The 14,693-nt window shown below is 38.4% G+C and overlaps 1 protein-coding gene and 1 pseudogene across 6 annotated transcripts in view; both read right to left on the reverse strand.

Annotated features, from left to right (window-relative positions):
- The window catches only part of LOC113936639 (orphan sodium- and chloride-dependent neurotransmitter transporter NTT5-like), a 117,445-nt gene that overhangs the window by 47,941 nt on the left and 54,811 nt on the right, over window positions 1-14,693 (reverse strand). The window contains exon 1 of one of the 6 annotated variants that reach the window (XM_027620110.2): window positions 13,417-13,453. The exons of 4 other annotated variants lie outside the window; for them this stretch is intronic. The gene's annotated coding sequence lies outside the window, so the exon portion shown is untranslated. Of the gene's footprint in view, window positions 1-13,368; window positions 13,454-14,693 lie in introns of those variants that run through there. One more of the 6 variants, XM_027620109.2, reaches the window with a different exon arrangement.
- Window positions 3,513-4,535, reverse strand: LOC113936641 (annotated as a pseudogene).

Raw genomic sequence — 14,693 nt, forward strand, 5'->3', positions numbered from 1 at the left:
TTGCACTAGACAAAAATGAAAATACAACATGTCAAATTTTCTGTATTATAATTAAAGCAATGTTTAAAAGGAAATTTACATTGGGGCGCCTGGGTGGCTCAGTCGTTAAGCGTCTGCCTTTGGCTCAGGTCATGATCCCAGGGTCCTGGGATCGAGCCCCGCATCGGGCTCCCTGCTCTGCGGGAAGCCTGCTTCTCCCTCCCACTCCTCCTGCTTGTGTTCCCTCTCTTGCTGTGTCTCTCTCTCTCAAAATAAATGAATAAAACCTTTAAAAATAAATAAATAAATAAATAAAAGGAAATTTACATCATTAAATGCTTATATTGGAAAAGGAAAAAAAAGGAGTAATTCCAACATTCTCAGATAAACAAAATCTAAGGGAGTTCATTTCCAGTAGACCTGCCTACAAGAAATGCTGAAGAGTGTTCTGCAGGGTGAAATGAAAGGACACTAGAAGTTAATTTGAGCCATAGGAAGAAATAAAGATCTCAAAAAAGGTAAATTATGGGTGATTATAAAAGCTAGTATTACTGTAACAATAGTTTGTACCTCCATTTTTTATTTTCTACATGAAAGAACTGATTTCTTTTTTTTTTTTAAAGATTTACTTATTTGAGAGAGACAGCAGGGGAAGGGGAGGGGAAGAAGGAGAGGGAGAGGGAGAGAGAGAATCTCAAGCCTGACATGGGGCTCAATCTCACAACCCTGAGATCATGACCTGAGCTGAAATCAAGAGTCAGATGTTCAACGGACTGAGCCATGCAGGTGCCCCAAAAGAGATGATTTCAAGAAACCAATACATTTAAAAAAATTATTAGTCTAAAAACTGGTTTTATTGTAACCTATGTTTATAACTCCACATTTGGTTTTCTACATAAGTTAAGATACTAGTGCATTGAAATGAATTATTAGTTTATGTTTTGGGGCACAAAATATATAAAGATGTAATCTGTGACATCATCAGCCAAAAAGGGTGGTGATGGAGCTATAAAGGAGAATCTTTATATGTAATTGAAAAATTGGTAGGGATTCAAATTAGAGTGCTCTAACTTTAGGATGTTATATGTAATCACCATGGTAACCATAAAGAAAATAGCTATAAAACATATAGAAAATGAAATGAGAAAGGAAGTTTAACATTTCACTACAAAACAACAACAACAACAACAACAAATACCAAAGAAGACAATAATAAGGGAATAAGCATGGAGGAGCTATAAGGCATATAGAAAACAAATAGCAAAATGATAGCAGTAAATCTCTACTTATCAGTAATTACTTTAAATGTAAATAGATTAAATTATCTAATCAAAAGACAGATATTTTCAGAATGGATAAAAACACACAATCCAATTATATTCTGTCTATTCTGTCTAAAGAGACTCACTTTAGATCCAAAGACACAAATAGATTGAAAAGATGGAAAAAGATACACCATAAAAATAGAGAGCAGGGGTGGCTATACTAATATCAGACAAAGCAGACTTTAAACTGAAAAAGTTTACAAGAGACAAAGAAAGACATTATATATTAATAAAAGGTTCAATACAGCAAGAATATATAACAATTATTAGTATTTGCACACCTAATAAAAGACCATAAAAAAGACATGAAGCAAAAATAAATAGAACTAAAAGAAGAAAGAGTTCTACAATAACAACTGGGGACTTACATACCCCACTCTCAATAATGAATAGGACTACCATCTGGAAGCAGAGATCTTAAACAACACAATAAACCAACTAGATAAAAGAAGAAATCACAAAGGAAACTATAAAATACTTAAGAGATGAATAAAGGTGAAAACACAACATACCAAAAGTTATGGGATACAGCAAAAGCAATACTAAGGAGGTTATTTATAGTGATAAATGCTTACATTAACAAATAAGAAAGATCTCAAATCACCACTCTAACTTTACAACTTAAGGAACTACAAAAAAAGAACAAATGAAACCCAAAGCTAGCAGAAAGGAGGAAATACTAAAGATCAGAACAGAGATAAATGAAATAGAGAATAGAAAAATTGAGAAAATCAATGAAACCAAAAGTTGGTTCTTTGAAAAGATCAACAAAATTGACAAACTTTTAACCAGATGGACTAAGAAAAAAAAAAGAAGACTCAAATTACTAAAATCAGAAATGAAAATGGGGACACTACAACTTATTCTATGGAAATAAAATGGATTATGAGAATACTATGAACAACTGTACACCAACAAACTGTATAACCTAGATGAAATGGACAAATTCCTAGAAACACAAAACCCATCAAAACTAAATCACAAAGAAGTAGAAAATCTGACTAGACGTAACTAGTAAGAAGACTGAATCACTAATAAAAAAAAATCTTTCAATGAAAAAAAGCCCTGGATTTGATGGTTTCACTGGTGAAATATACCAAACATTTAAAGAAAGACTAATATCCATCCTCCTCAAATTTTCCCCAAAACTGAAGAGGAGAAAATACTTTCTAACTCATTTATGAGGCCAGCATTACCATGATACCAAAGCCAGACAAAGATACTACAGAAAAGAAAACTATAGACCAAATTCCCTGATGAACATAGACACAAAAACCTTCAACAAAATACTGACAAACTGAATTCAGCAGCATACTGAAAGGATTATACACGATGACAAAGAGGGATTTACTCTTGGAACACAAAGATGATTCAACACATGAAAATTGATCAGTGTAATGCACCACACTAACAGAATGAAGGCTAAAAATCATGATCTCAACAGATACATAAAAATCAATTAACAAAATTCAACATTCTTTCATGATAAAAATTTCAACAAACTACGATCAGAAGCAAGCTACCTCAACATAATAAAAGTCATATATGAAAAACCTGCAATAAACATTATACTCGATGATGAAAGACTGAAGGCTTTCCAAGATCAGGAAAAAGGAAAGAATGCTGCTTTCACCATTCTATTTTAGTCATTCTTTTCACCATTCTATTTGACATAGTACTGGAAGTTCTGGCCAGAGCAATTAGACAAGAAAAAAAAAAAAATAAAAGGCATCCAAGGGAAAGGGCACAGGATTTGAAACATAGCAGACAACGTGGACCAGCAACAAACTACCAACACTGTAGAAGAGCCCCTGGATCTTATTAGGCTCAGCCTGGATGAGTGAACTTATGTGGAAATGAGAAATGACAGAGAGCTTTGAGGAAGATTACATGCCAATGATCAGCATTTAAATATGATATTGGGAGATGTGGAAGAAAACTGTGACTACTATAGATACTGATGAAGAAACATACAAAGATATATAAATCAACAAAATGGAATATTCTCTCTTTTTTTTTAAAGATTTTATTTATTTATTTGACAGAGAGAGACATAGCAAGAGAGGGAACACAAGCCAGGGGAGTGGGAGAGGGTAGAAGCAGGCTTCCTGCCGAGCAGGGAGCCCGATGTGGGGCTCGATCCCAGGACCCTGGGATCATGACCTGAGCCGAAGGCAGACTTTTTTTTTTTTTTTGACTTTTACAAACTGTTTATTTTCCGTCAACCTTTTCCATTTCTATTTCCATTTTGTTTGCCTTTGTGGAAGACCAGCTTAAGACCACTCAGTGGTTGTTCCTACCCATTCAGTGGCCTGAGCAGTGGGAGCTGCAGACCAGTCTTCAGTGGCCGGCTGGGCGCTCCAGTCTTCAGTAGGGAACTGCTGAATAGGCACCGAGGGCACCCGCACACCTTCAGACCAGTCTGCAACTTCAGGCTGAGTAGCAGTGAACTCAGGAGCTGGAGCTCCATTCACCCTGAAATTCCTCCTTGGTCACAGCCTTTTCAGCAGCGGCCTGCTCTTCCTTTTCAATCTCTTCAGGATCTCTGTAGAAGTAGAGATCAGGCATGACCTCCCATGGGTGTTCTCGGGAAATGGTGCGATGCATGCGCAGAACTTCCCTGGCCAGCATCCACCACATCAGACCCACTGAGTGAGCTCCCTTGTTGTTGCAAGGGATGGCAATGTCCACATAGTGCAGAGGAGAGTCTGTGTTACACAGAGCAATGGTAGGCAGGTTAACATAGGACGCCTGTGTAAGAGGCTGGTGGTCAGCCCTGGGATCAGTAACCACCAGAAGTCTCGGCTCCCGGAAGGCTGCCTGGATCTGGTTAGTGAAGTTTCCAGGAGTGAAGCGGCCGGCAATAGGAGTGGCTCCGGTAGCAGCAGCAAATTTCAGCACAGCTCGCTGGCCAGTATTCCTGGACATTATGACACTGACATCAGCTGGGTTTTCAATGGCAACAATGGCACAAGCTGCCAGCAGAAGCTTCTCCCAGGTTCTCTTCAGATTTATGATGTAGATACCATCACTTTTCCTTTTGTAGATGTACTGTTCCATTTGAAAGTCAAGGTTGGTGCCATCTAAATGGGTTCCTGCTGCAAGGAATTTGAGGACATCCTCCTCCTTCATTTGCAGGACATCAAGGGCTCCGGACATTGTGAAAGTTTCCCTTTAAGTTACGACGGGAACGCAAAACAACGCCGTATGGACCCTTCCCCGGGTAGCTCGGAAAGGCGAAGGCAGACGTTTAATGACTGAGCCACCCAGACGCCCCCAAAATGGAATATTCTGATGTTCTCTGGAGAGATGGTGTTGTACTAGTTGCCCTTCCATTAAGAGTTGGCTGAAATAAAGAATTTATCATGTATGGAATATAGGAGACTTTGTATGATTGCCTCTTTAAATGTAGAAGACATTCAAAAGAGAAACCTGTGTAAATTTTGATATTAAGAAATGACTAAGTATTCTCCCAGTCCTGAAATGAATTGATTTGCAGATAACTCAAAAATTCTTAAGCTATACGGCATTTTTATTTTTTTCCAACCCTTTCAATAAATATGATCACCAAAAAATAAAAATAAAAAAGCTATCCAAATTGTAAAGGAAGTAATAAAGTTACCTCTGTTCATAGATGAAATGATCTTTTATGTGCAAAACTCTAATGATTCTATTTTTAAAAACCTGTTAAAACTAATAAATGGGGGTACCGAGGTGGCTCAATCAGTTGAACATCTGCCTTTGGCTTAGGTCATGATCCCAAGGTTCTGGGATTGAGCCCCACATTGGGCTCCTTGCTCATAGGGGAGCCTGCTTCTCCCTCTCCCTCTGCCTGTCACTCCCCCCTACTTGTGCTCTCTCTCTGTCAAATAAATAAATAAAATCTTTAAAAAAAACTAATAAATGAATTCAACGAAGTAGCAGGATACAAAGTCAACACTCAAATATCAGTTGCATTTCTATGCACTGACAATGAACAATCTGAAAAGGAAATTATGAAAACAATGCCATTTACAATAGCATCAAAAAGAATAAAATACTTAGGAATTAACAAAAGGAAGTAAAAAGACTTGTGCAACGAAAACTATAAAATATTGCTGAAAGATATTAAAGAAGACATAAAGGGAAACATATCTCATATTCATGAATTGAAAGACGAAGTTGTTAAGATGTTAATATTATTCAAAGCAATCTACAGATTTAATGCGATTCCTATCAAAATCCCAGTGACTTTTAAAAAATATAAACAGAAAATTCATGTGGAATCTCAAGGTGTCTTGAATAGCTAAAACAATCTTAAAAAGGGAGAACAAAGATGGAGGATTCATACTTTCTGACTTTAAAACTTAGTACACAAAAGCTACAGTAATCAAAACAGTGTGGGAGAGGCATTAAAACAGACATATAAACCAATAAAATGGAGAGCTCAGAAAGAAACCTTTGCATACATGGTCAAATGATTTTTGACAATGCTGCCAAGACCATTTGATGGTGCTGCGAAAACTGGTTATCCACATGCGAAAGAATAAAGCCGGACCCTTACCTAACACCATATATAAAAATTAACTCAAAATGGATCAAAGACCTAAATGTAAGACTTAAAACTATAAAACTATTAGAAAAAAACATAGAGCAAAATCTTCGTGATACTGGATTTGGCAATGATTTCTTCGATATGACACCAAAGGCACAGGCAACAAAAAATATATAGACTAATTAGATATGAAAAATTTTCAGGGCTCCTGGGTGCCTCAGTTGTTGGGCATCTGCCTTTTACTCAGGTTGTGATCCCAGCATCCTAGGATCAAGCCCCGCGGCTAGCTCCCTGCTCAGCGGGGAGCCTGCTTCTCCCTCTCCAGCTCCCCCTGCTTGTGTTCCCTCTCTCACTGTCTCTCTCTGTCAAATAAATAAATAAAATCTTTAAAAAAAGGAAAAGAAAGAAAAATTTTCAAATTTGTATATCAAAGGATAATGTCAACAGAATAAAAATGCAACCCACAGAATGAAAGAAAGTATTTGTGAAATCATGTATCTGATGAAGGATTCATATCCAGAATATATAGAGAAATCTACAATCTGATTCAAAAATGGACAAAGGACTACAATGAGATATTATCTCACACACTTTAGTATGGGTACTATAAAAAAAGGGGAAAAAAGGAAAGAAAAGTAAAGAACAAGTGTTGGTGGAGACGTGGAGACATTGGAACCCTGTGCACTGTTAATGACAATATAAAAAAAGGTACAGCTGCTGTGTAGAATACAGTAAGGCAGTTCCTCAGAAAATAAAAAATAGAATTATCATATAATCTAGCAATTACACTTCTGGTTATATACTCAAGGTAATTGAAAGCAGGGTCTCAAAGATATTCTTGTACACCCATGTTCATAGCCGCATTATTCACAATAGCTAGAACATGTAAGCAATCCAAGTGCCTATTGAGGGATAAATGAATAAGCAAAACATGGTATAGCCATTTAATGAGGTATTATTCGGTCTTACAATGTTAGGAAATTCTGATATGTGCTACAACATGGATGAACCTTGAGGATATTATATTAAGTGAAATAATGCCAGTCACAAAAAAGACAAAGACTGTATGATTCTACCTATATAAGGTACTTAGAATAATCAAAATCATGGAGATGAACAGTAGTAGAATGGTAATTGCTAGGGGCTGTGGGGGGTGGGTAATAGGGATTTATTGTTTAATGCATATAGAGTTTCAGTTTTATAAGATCACAGAGTTGTGAGGGCAGATGGTAGTGACGGTGTACAACACTATGAATGTATTTAATACCACTAAGCTATACACTTAAAACTGGTTAAGATGGTTTAAGTTTTGCATTATGTGTATTTTACCACAATAAAAAAATTGGAAAAAATGGAATGCAAAATGGTATAGCCACAAAGTCAGAGTTTCTTTTAAAAGTTAAACATACACTTTCCATATAACCGAGCAATACCACTACTAGGTATTTTCCCAAGAAGTTTTGTTTACAAAAACCTGTACGCCAATGTTTATAGCTACTTTACTCATGATTGCCCAAACCAGAAAAATCCACATGTCCTTCAACTACTGAATAATAGATAAACTGTGGTACATTCATAGAATGTAATAAGCAGTAAAAAGGAACTAAATGTTGATACACTCAACATCCAAGTTTCTTATACATTACACAAAATGAAAAAAGCCAGACTCAAAAGGCTACATAAAGTATGGTTCCATTTAAATGACATACTGGAAAAGGCGGAAGTATTGTGATCTTCATCACTATACATGATGGAAATTCCCAGAACCAATCACTGGTTGCCTCGGATTAAAGGTGGAGATAGGGTTTGACTATAAAGGGGCAGCACAAGGGAGATCTGGGAGTGATGGAGCGAGCTGTTTTGTATCTTGACTGTGGTGGTAGCTACATGACTCTATGTATTTGTCAAAAGTCCTAGAACTATACACTTAGAGTGACTTTTACCGTATATAAATTTAAATTAAAAAATAATGAAAACCTTGTGTGTCAATTATACTTCAATTTAAAAAAGATTTTAAAATGAAGATATTTTTAAAGATTTATAATCTTCTTTGGAAGATATCAAGATTTATAACAAAGCTACAGTAACTAAAACAGAGATAAATCTCTATATAGATACATGTCAGATGTATAGATATGTATAGATATCAGCTCTTTAATCTTGGGACTAATTCCCTCATACTTAACTGTATTCTATATACTGTCTGAAAATTTCAAATGTTTGTTTTGTAATATTTAAGCCTTTAAACCATCTTGGGTTGATTTTTTTATAAGGTGTGAGGGGTGAATCTAAATTTATTTTTTAAAAATATGGATATCCAATTGTATCAGCACCATTTATTACAGAATTTTCTTTCCCTACTTATCTGCAGTGTCAACTCTGCCACATATTAAAGCTCCATAGATATGTGGGTCTGATTCTGGGTTCTTTATTCTGTTTCATTGGTCATTTTGTGTATCCTTACATATTTACCTCACTGTCTTAGTTACGGTAACTTTATACAGACAGGAGAGAGAGAATTTCCAAAACAAGTAAAGCAAAACAATATAGGGATACCTGCATAGGTTCTTTTTTTTTTAAGATTTTATTTATTTATTTCACAGAGAGAGAGATAGCGAGGTCAGGAACACAAGCAATGGGAGCGGGAGAGGGAGAAGCAGGCTTCCCGCGGAGCAGGGAGCCCGATGTGGGGCTCGATCCCAGGACCCTGGGACCATGACCTGAGCCGAAGGCAGATAGATGCTTAACAACTGAGCCACCCAGGCGCCCACATGGATAGGTTCTAAAGCAATAAAGAAGGAAATAATTACCCTAAAAGAACACTGATTTCCTCTAGAGAGGAGGGAAGTAGTGGTGGTGGGGTATGGGCACATGGGACCTTATGGGATACCAATTCTTGAGCAGGGTCATGGTGACAAGAATACCTGTATTCTCTATGGGTAAGTAGACACCATGGGAAATAATTCAGCTTAAACTCATTAGCAGGTACACTACCTAAGAAGGCTGACCTTTGGAGTAGGATATGAGAGGCAGAAGAGGTTACAGTTAAATCTCCTGTGTCAGCACATTATGCTGTCCAGGGAGAATTCACATATAAGTCTCCACAAGAAAGTCACCATTCAGATTCCTCCTGCACACTGGGGCGAACAAGGTGAGTCTGTGTGCCCCAGAGAAGCAAAGACCACCAACAAGGGACAATTGTAGTCATGTCTCCAGTAAAGCTGGAGATGTCTCCAGTAATTGGAGATTTTTGTTCAGTGAAGACTTAGGCTTGAGGAAAGGAGGGGGTCTTAAGTTTGAAAACATTAGAGGACTTGTGGTGAGAAACACAGGCTTGGAAAAGGGGGAGGAGATGAGTCAAAGGGGAAGGAAAAATAAAAGAAGAGATCACCTCTTTTCCAGTTCAGGTCCCTTGAGTCACAAGCCTGTCCAGGAATGGGAATGAAGTAGCTTTGAATCAGATGATACTGGAGTTTTAAAGTAGATGTTAAGACTGGATTTTTTTTTTTTTTAAGATTTTATTTATTTGACAGAGAGACAGCAAGAGCAGGAACACAAGCAGAGGGAGTGGGAGAGGGAGAAGCAGGTTTCCCGCTGAGCAGGGAGCCCGATGCGGGGTCCAATCCCAGCACACTGGGACCATGACCTGAGCCAAAGGCAGACGCTTAACGACTCAGCCACCCAGGTATCCCAAGACTGGATTTTTAATGAATGAAAATGATCAGAAGTTAAGGGATCTAGAACTCAGCAAGATAAAGTCAATAATATAAAGGTAGGCACAGAACTTGGGGAAAAACAAAGTCTGTTCATATTTGTGCTCTACCACCTCAGACTATTCAAAGGTTGTGTGTGTGTGTTTTTCAGATTTATTTATTTATTTATTTGAGAGAGAGAGAGAGAGCATAAGTGAGAGGGGCAGAGGGAGAAGGAGAGAGAATCTCAAGCCAACTCTGTACTGAGTGCAGAGTTCCATATGGGGCTCGATCTCACGACCCTGAGACCAGCACCTGAGACCAAACCAAGAGTTGGATGCTTAACCCACTGTGCCACCCAGGTGCCCCGGGTTTTTTTTCTAATTAAGAAGAAATAACGTATGAAGCGGAGAATTCTCACACCCAGACCTAAAATAAAATTGTTTTACCTATTTGAAAAATCAACTTCTTAAAAAAATAAATAAAATATCAACTTCTTGGATTAATCTATCCATTGAACAAATATTTGAATGCCTACTTGGGCCTGGAAGGATATATGACACTGTTCTAGGCATATGAATACAGTAGCAAACAACTAAAATTCCTGCCTTCTTAGAGCCTACATTCTAGTAAAGCTTATATTCTAGTAACTTAAAATAACTTATACAGTGGGGAATATTTGAATGTCTAACATCTGTGCATAAAATCTGGGTAAATGCATAGATTTAGGGAAAAATTATGGAATCTTGGCACACTATCATCTATATTAGCTCTTTAATCTTGGAATCATTCCCTTATGCTTACTAATTTCCCCAAGAAATTTGTGGGATTATTTCCCCATCTCCATTTGACAGATAAGAAAGCTAAGGCTAAAGAGAGAAAGTGACTTGCTGGGGGTCACATAACTACCTAAGGGTTTGATATAATAAAAACAGATTTCTTTGCCTCCAAATGCTGTGTTCTTTCCACCAGGCCAAGAAGCCCCTTAAGACAGAGATTGTAACAATACTCCCATCAGTGAGTGGGTCTGGGATTAGTCTTGCTGCCAAGGACACCCAAATCAGTAAGAGGACATGTAGGCGTTTCCATATTAGATGTCTACAAACCCTACCACACAAAGCCCTAAAACTGAGGTTTTGCCTTAATTTGCCTGCCTAGGCTCTAGGTTCACCTGCCCTATGCCCTAGGCGGCAACACAGGATAGATTTGTTTGGGGATGGGAAAACTGATGGAGACAATGTTGAGCTCATTCTGGGAAACGAGGGTAAGGGCTTATGGCTACCAACTTCTAGCTGAGAAACGAACATCAAGAGCATCAGACCACATGACAGAAAAATAAGTAAATGTAAGATCTGAGAAGCTAAGTAAAAACCCTATAATCCTGAATTTGAATTGAAAAAATGAATATGAATTTATAACATATTTTATCTTAGGAAACTATTTCCTAGCTGTATCTATTGAAAAGGCCTAGAAACAATGACAGTAGCAATGAACACCCCTAGCACAAAATTGTGATCTTTAAATATCATTTCCCATCAAAAGGAACTAGGTATCCTTGGAAAAATAGCTGATTTCCGTTGATCTGGGGTATGAAATGTACAAATAAATCCTGATAAATATGAGGAAAGAATCAAAGTTTACTTTGCTTTTCTCATACAAACTGTATACTCAGGTAACAAATGTTTGGTAATTGAAAGTTTCTCTTTCTAGAAGTATTAAGCTAATAAAAAAAAGGAATGATAAAGTTAGAATACCACCACTTTATAATCTCTAATGAGTATGTATACCTAGTCAACAACCATCCATGGCTGCTCACATCACAAAAAGAGAGAACATCCAGACATTTTTTGCCTCCTGATAGAAGCACATAAAACCATTCACAAAGTATTCTTGCCAGAATATTGAACCTAAAACTAATCACCTTCTTGACCTAACTACCAATTTCTAAGAAATCCAGGGAACAGGGAGCGTCTTAAATGACACCACAGGGAAACAATCAGCAAATTACAGATGGTTAGACACTACAGGACAAATAACCCAGTTTCATCAGTAAATTCATTGCAAGGAGAAAAAGACAGGGGGAGATCTATAGATTAAAAGGTTCCCCAACGGATACAGCAACAAACTGTAACATATGAATTTTATTTGGATGATGATTCGATTCAAACAATCTAAAAGAATTATGAGACAGTCTCTCAAATAGTTAAACATAGAGTTGGCATATGATCAAGCAATTCCACTCCTAAGTATATGCCAAGAGAAATAAAAAGATAAGTTCACCTAAAAAACTTTCACATGAATGTTCATAAAGGCATTATTCATAATAGCCCCAAAGTAGAAACAACCCCAAATGTCCATCAACAGATAACTGGATATATAAAATGTATATCTTTACAATGGTATATTCAGCAATAAAAAGAAATAAAATACTGATATATGCTACACATGAAGCTTGAAAGTATTATGTTTTGTGAAAGAAGCCAATTACAAAGGACTACACATGTTGTATGACCTCATTTATATGAAATGTCCAGAATAAGCACCTCTCTTAAACCAAAAGTAGATTAGTGGTTGTCTAAGGCTGAGGTTAGAGGTCAGAGTAGTTGGAGTGACAGCAAAAGGGAGTGGGGTTTCTTTTGAGGGTAATGAAAATGTACTGAAATTGACTGTGGTGATGGTTGCACAACCCTGTGATATTACAAGCCACTGAATTGTACACTTTAAACGGTGAATTGTATGTGACGTGACTTATAATTCAACAAAGCTGTTGGGGGAACATGGCCGGTTCAGTCAGTAGAGCATGTGACTCTTGATCTTGGGGTCATGGGTTGAGTCCCACCCTGGGTGTGGAGATTACTTAAAAAAAAAAAAAGTTTAAAGAAAGCCACAAAGCTGTTTTAAAAAAAAAAAAAAACAGATAAAGCTACCAGGAAAAAAAAAAAAGAGACAACCAGGCAAATCTGACTACTGACTGGGTATTTATTTGACGGTATTAAATAGTGATAATAGTTTTGTCAGGTTTTTTTTTAAGGGTTCTTATTTTTTAGAGACAAATAGTGACATATCTACAGATGAAAGGATACATTTGGGATTTGCTTCAAAATAATGGGAAGGTCTGCTGTGGGAGGAGGGAAAATGAAACCAGATTGGTCACGAGTTGGTTACAAGATGGGTGATGAGTACAAAGGGATTCATTAAGTTATTCTTTTGTATATGTTTGAACGTTTCCAAAATAAAAGGGCTAAAAGCCACAAGACAAGAATCTTTATCAGGCTACCCCTGACTCACTGTGGAAACCCCTCTTTCTTCCGGGTCTCCTGATGAAAATTAAGGAAGAAAACAGCTATATCTCATACCATTCTTGTGAGGAAAGTAAAGAGATGTGTAAGGTACCCTAGCAAGGGACAGGGCTCCATTTTGTCCAAGGCCAGACAGTCCCAAAAGCAATGCAAAAGAAAATATGCTCATCACACACAAAGGGGCTACGAAACCTGACTTTGGACAGTAAGGACCCCAGAGCTATGGAAAGAAGAACCTACAATAGTAATCAGACTTTCTATCTATAATTAATAGCCCCTACAGCAAAGTAAGATATTTGCAATTCAAACAGCCTTGCAGTTAGGCGCCAAAGGACATTCAAGTGACCAGAGAAGATAAAAATTTAGAGTGGGAGGAGACACACCAAGAGCTTCGTTCCACTCCCATCGGTTTATCCGGTATGCCCCTTCTTATCAATCCCTCTCCTACACGTTCCATCCCCAAAGCTGAAACTGGACGGGGAGGCAGAAAGGAGGATGAACATCCGCAACCCCCAAAGGAAGAGGGTTTAAAAACAGACCATCTGATAATGAGAAGCCGACTGCCTCCTCTCGGATTTTCACCTTACCCGACTCAATAGCACGCGGCTTCCGCCAGACAGATCGTTTGGATGGGGGGCGGGGCGAAGGAAAGTGAGGGGGCGGGGCTACAAGGTACATGAGCCAATAGGCGATGACCCGGAGGTTCACGTCCAGCCCAGCGAGAAACTTCAGAGGTCCAGAGACTTTTGGGACCTCATCTCTTCCCACTCACCAGGCCCATCCTCAGAGTCCCAGCCGCCAATGGTTGGGATGTCTGCTTTTTCTTCTTTTGTCACAAAGTTACGCAGAGGCAGCCACCCTATGGCAGCTAAGCAATCCAAGATACTGAGATCTCTGAGCATTTAAGGGAAACCCATTCCTTGGATCTTCTGGAATCCCAACCACCTCCAGCCACAGCTCTCATTCCCAGTCGCTAACTGACTGATCCCGTCTCCTTTTGGGAAGTACTTCAGCTCAGTTGTGTAGTTGCCCCTCCCACAAGTTCTGAGAGACCCACTCAGTCATCACCCACTAGGCAAATTCATTTGATTTAGCCCTGCAGTAAAACCTGCCATGTCTCCCACCACACAGATATGGGGCCCTGGCGGGCTTAGCAATATAGTTTGGTAGTTCTCTAAACTGGTTGTGTGTCGATTCACAGTCTTGGAACCTCTTTTCAAAAATAATTTTTAGACTCATCATAGGATTACCATGTCCCATTAGCAAGTGCATTAATATTCTTTCCATCCTTGCTGAAGCCACCATTTCCCAGGTTTGTCTTGGCTAAAGGCCAATCCCCAGATAAAGCAAGGCTAGTAATAGAGCATCTGAATTTGCCGTGGCAAATTCCTCCCAGGGCAGGAACTCTGGGCTGGACATCTGGCTCTCAAAAGAAAGAACTTCTGGGGAAAAGACATTTATAGAAAAAAAAAAAATCTGCTGACACCCAGTACTTGGAGTCCCAGTAGACTGATTTATTGACCAAGAGCATTACTCCTCCAGCTCCCTTACAGGAGCTGGACAGACCAGTCAAGAGGCAGATTTGTTAGGCATTACTGACAGTGTATATGATGGGCATATATATACTGAGGAAGGGGATGGGAAAACATAGTAACAGTGGTAACCAGGAAGAATGGAGTCTGGGAGGGGGCTGCAAAGCCAGGCCCCATGAGTCCACCAAACAAGGCCTCTACTCTTGGGAGTAAAAGTAGTTTGAGTCTGGGACATCAATAGCTGAAAATTGGTATTAAGAGTTGCCTATAACGCTGTTTCAAGGAATGTGTAATGTCAAATGAATGAAGTCAGGCAATCACACAACAGGTTG

Source organism: Zalophus californianus, chromosome 17, assembly GCF_009762305.2.
Source record: "Zalophus californianus isolate mZalCal1 chromosome 17, mZalCal1.pri.v2, whole genome shotgun sequence".
Classification (NCBI taxonomy): Eukaryota; Metazoa; Chordata; class Mammalia; order Carnivora; family Otariidae; genus Zalophus; species Zalophus californianus.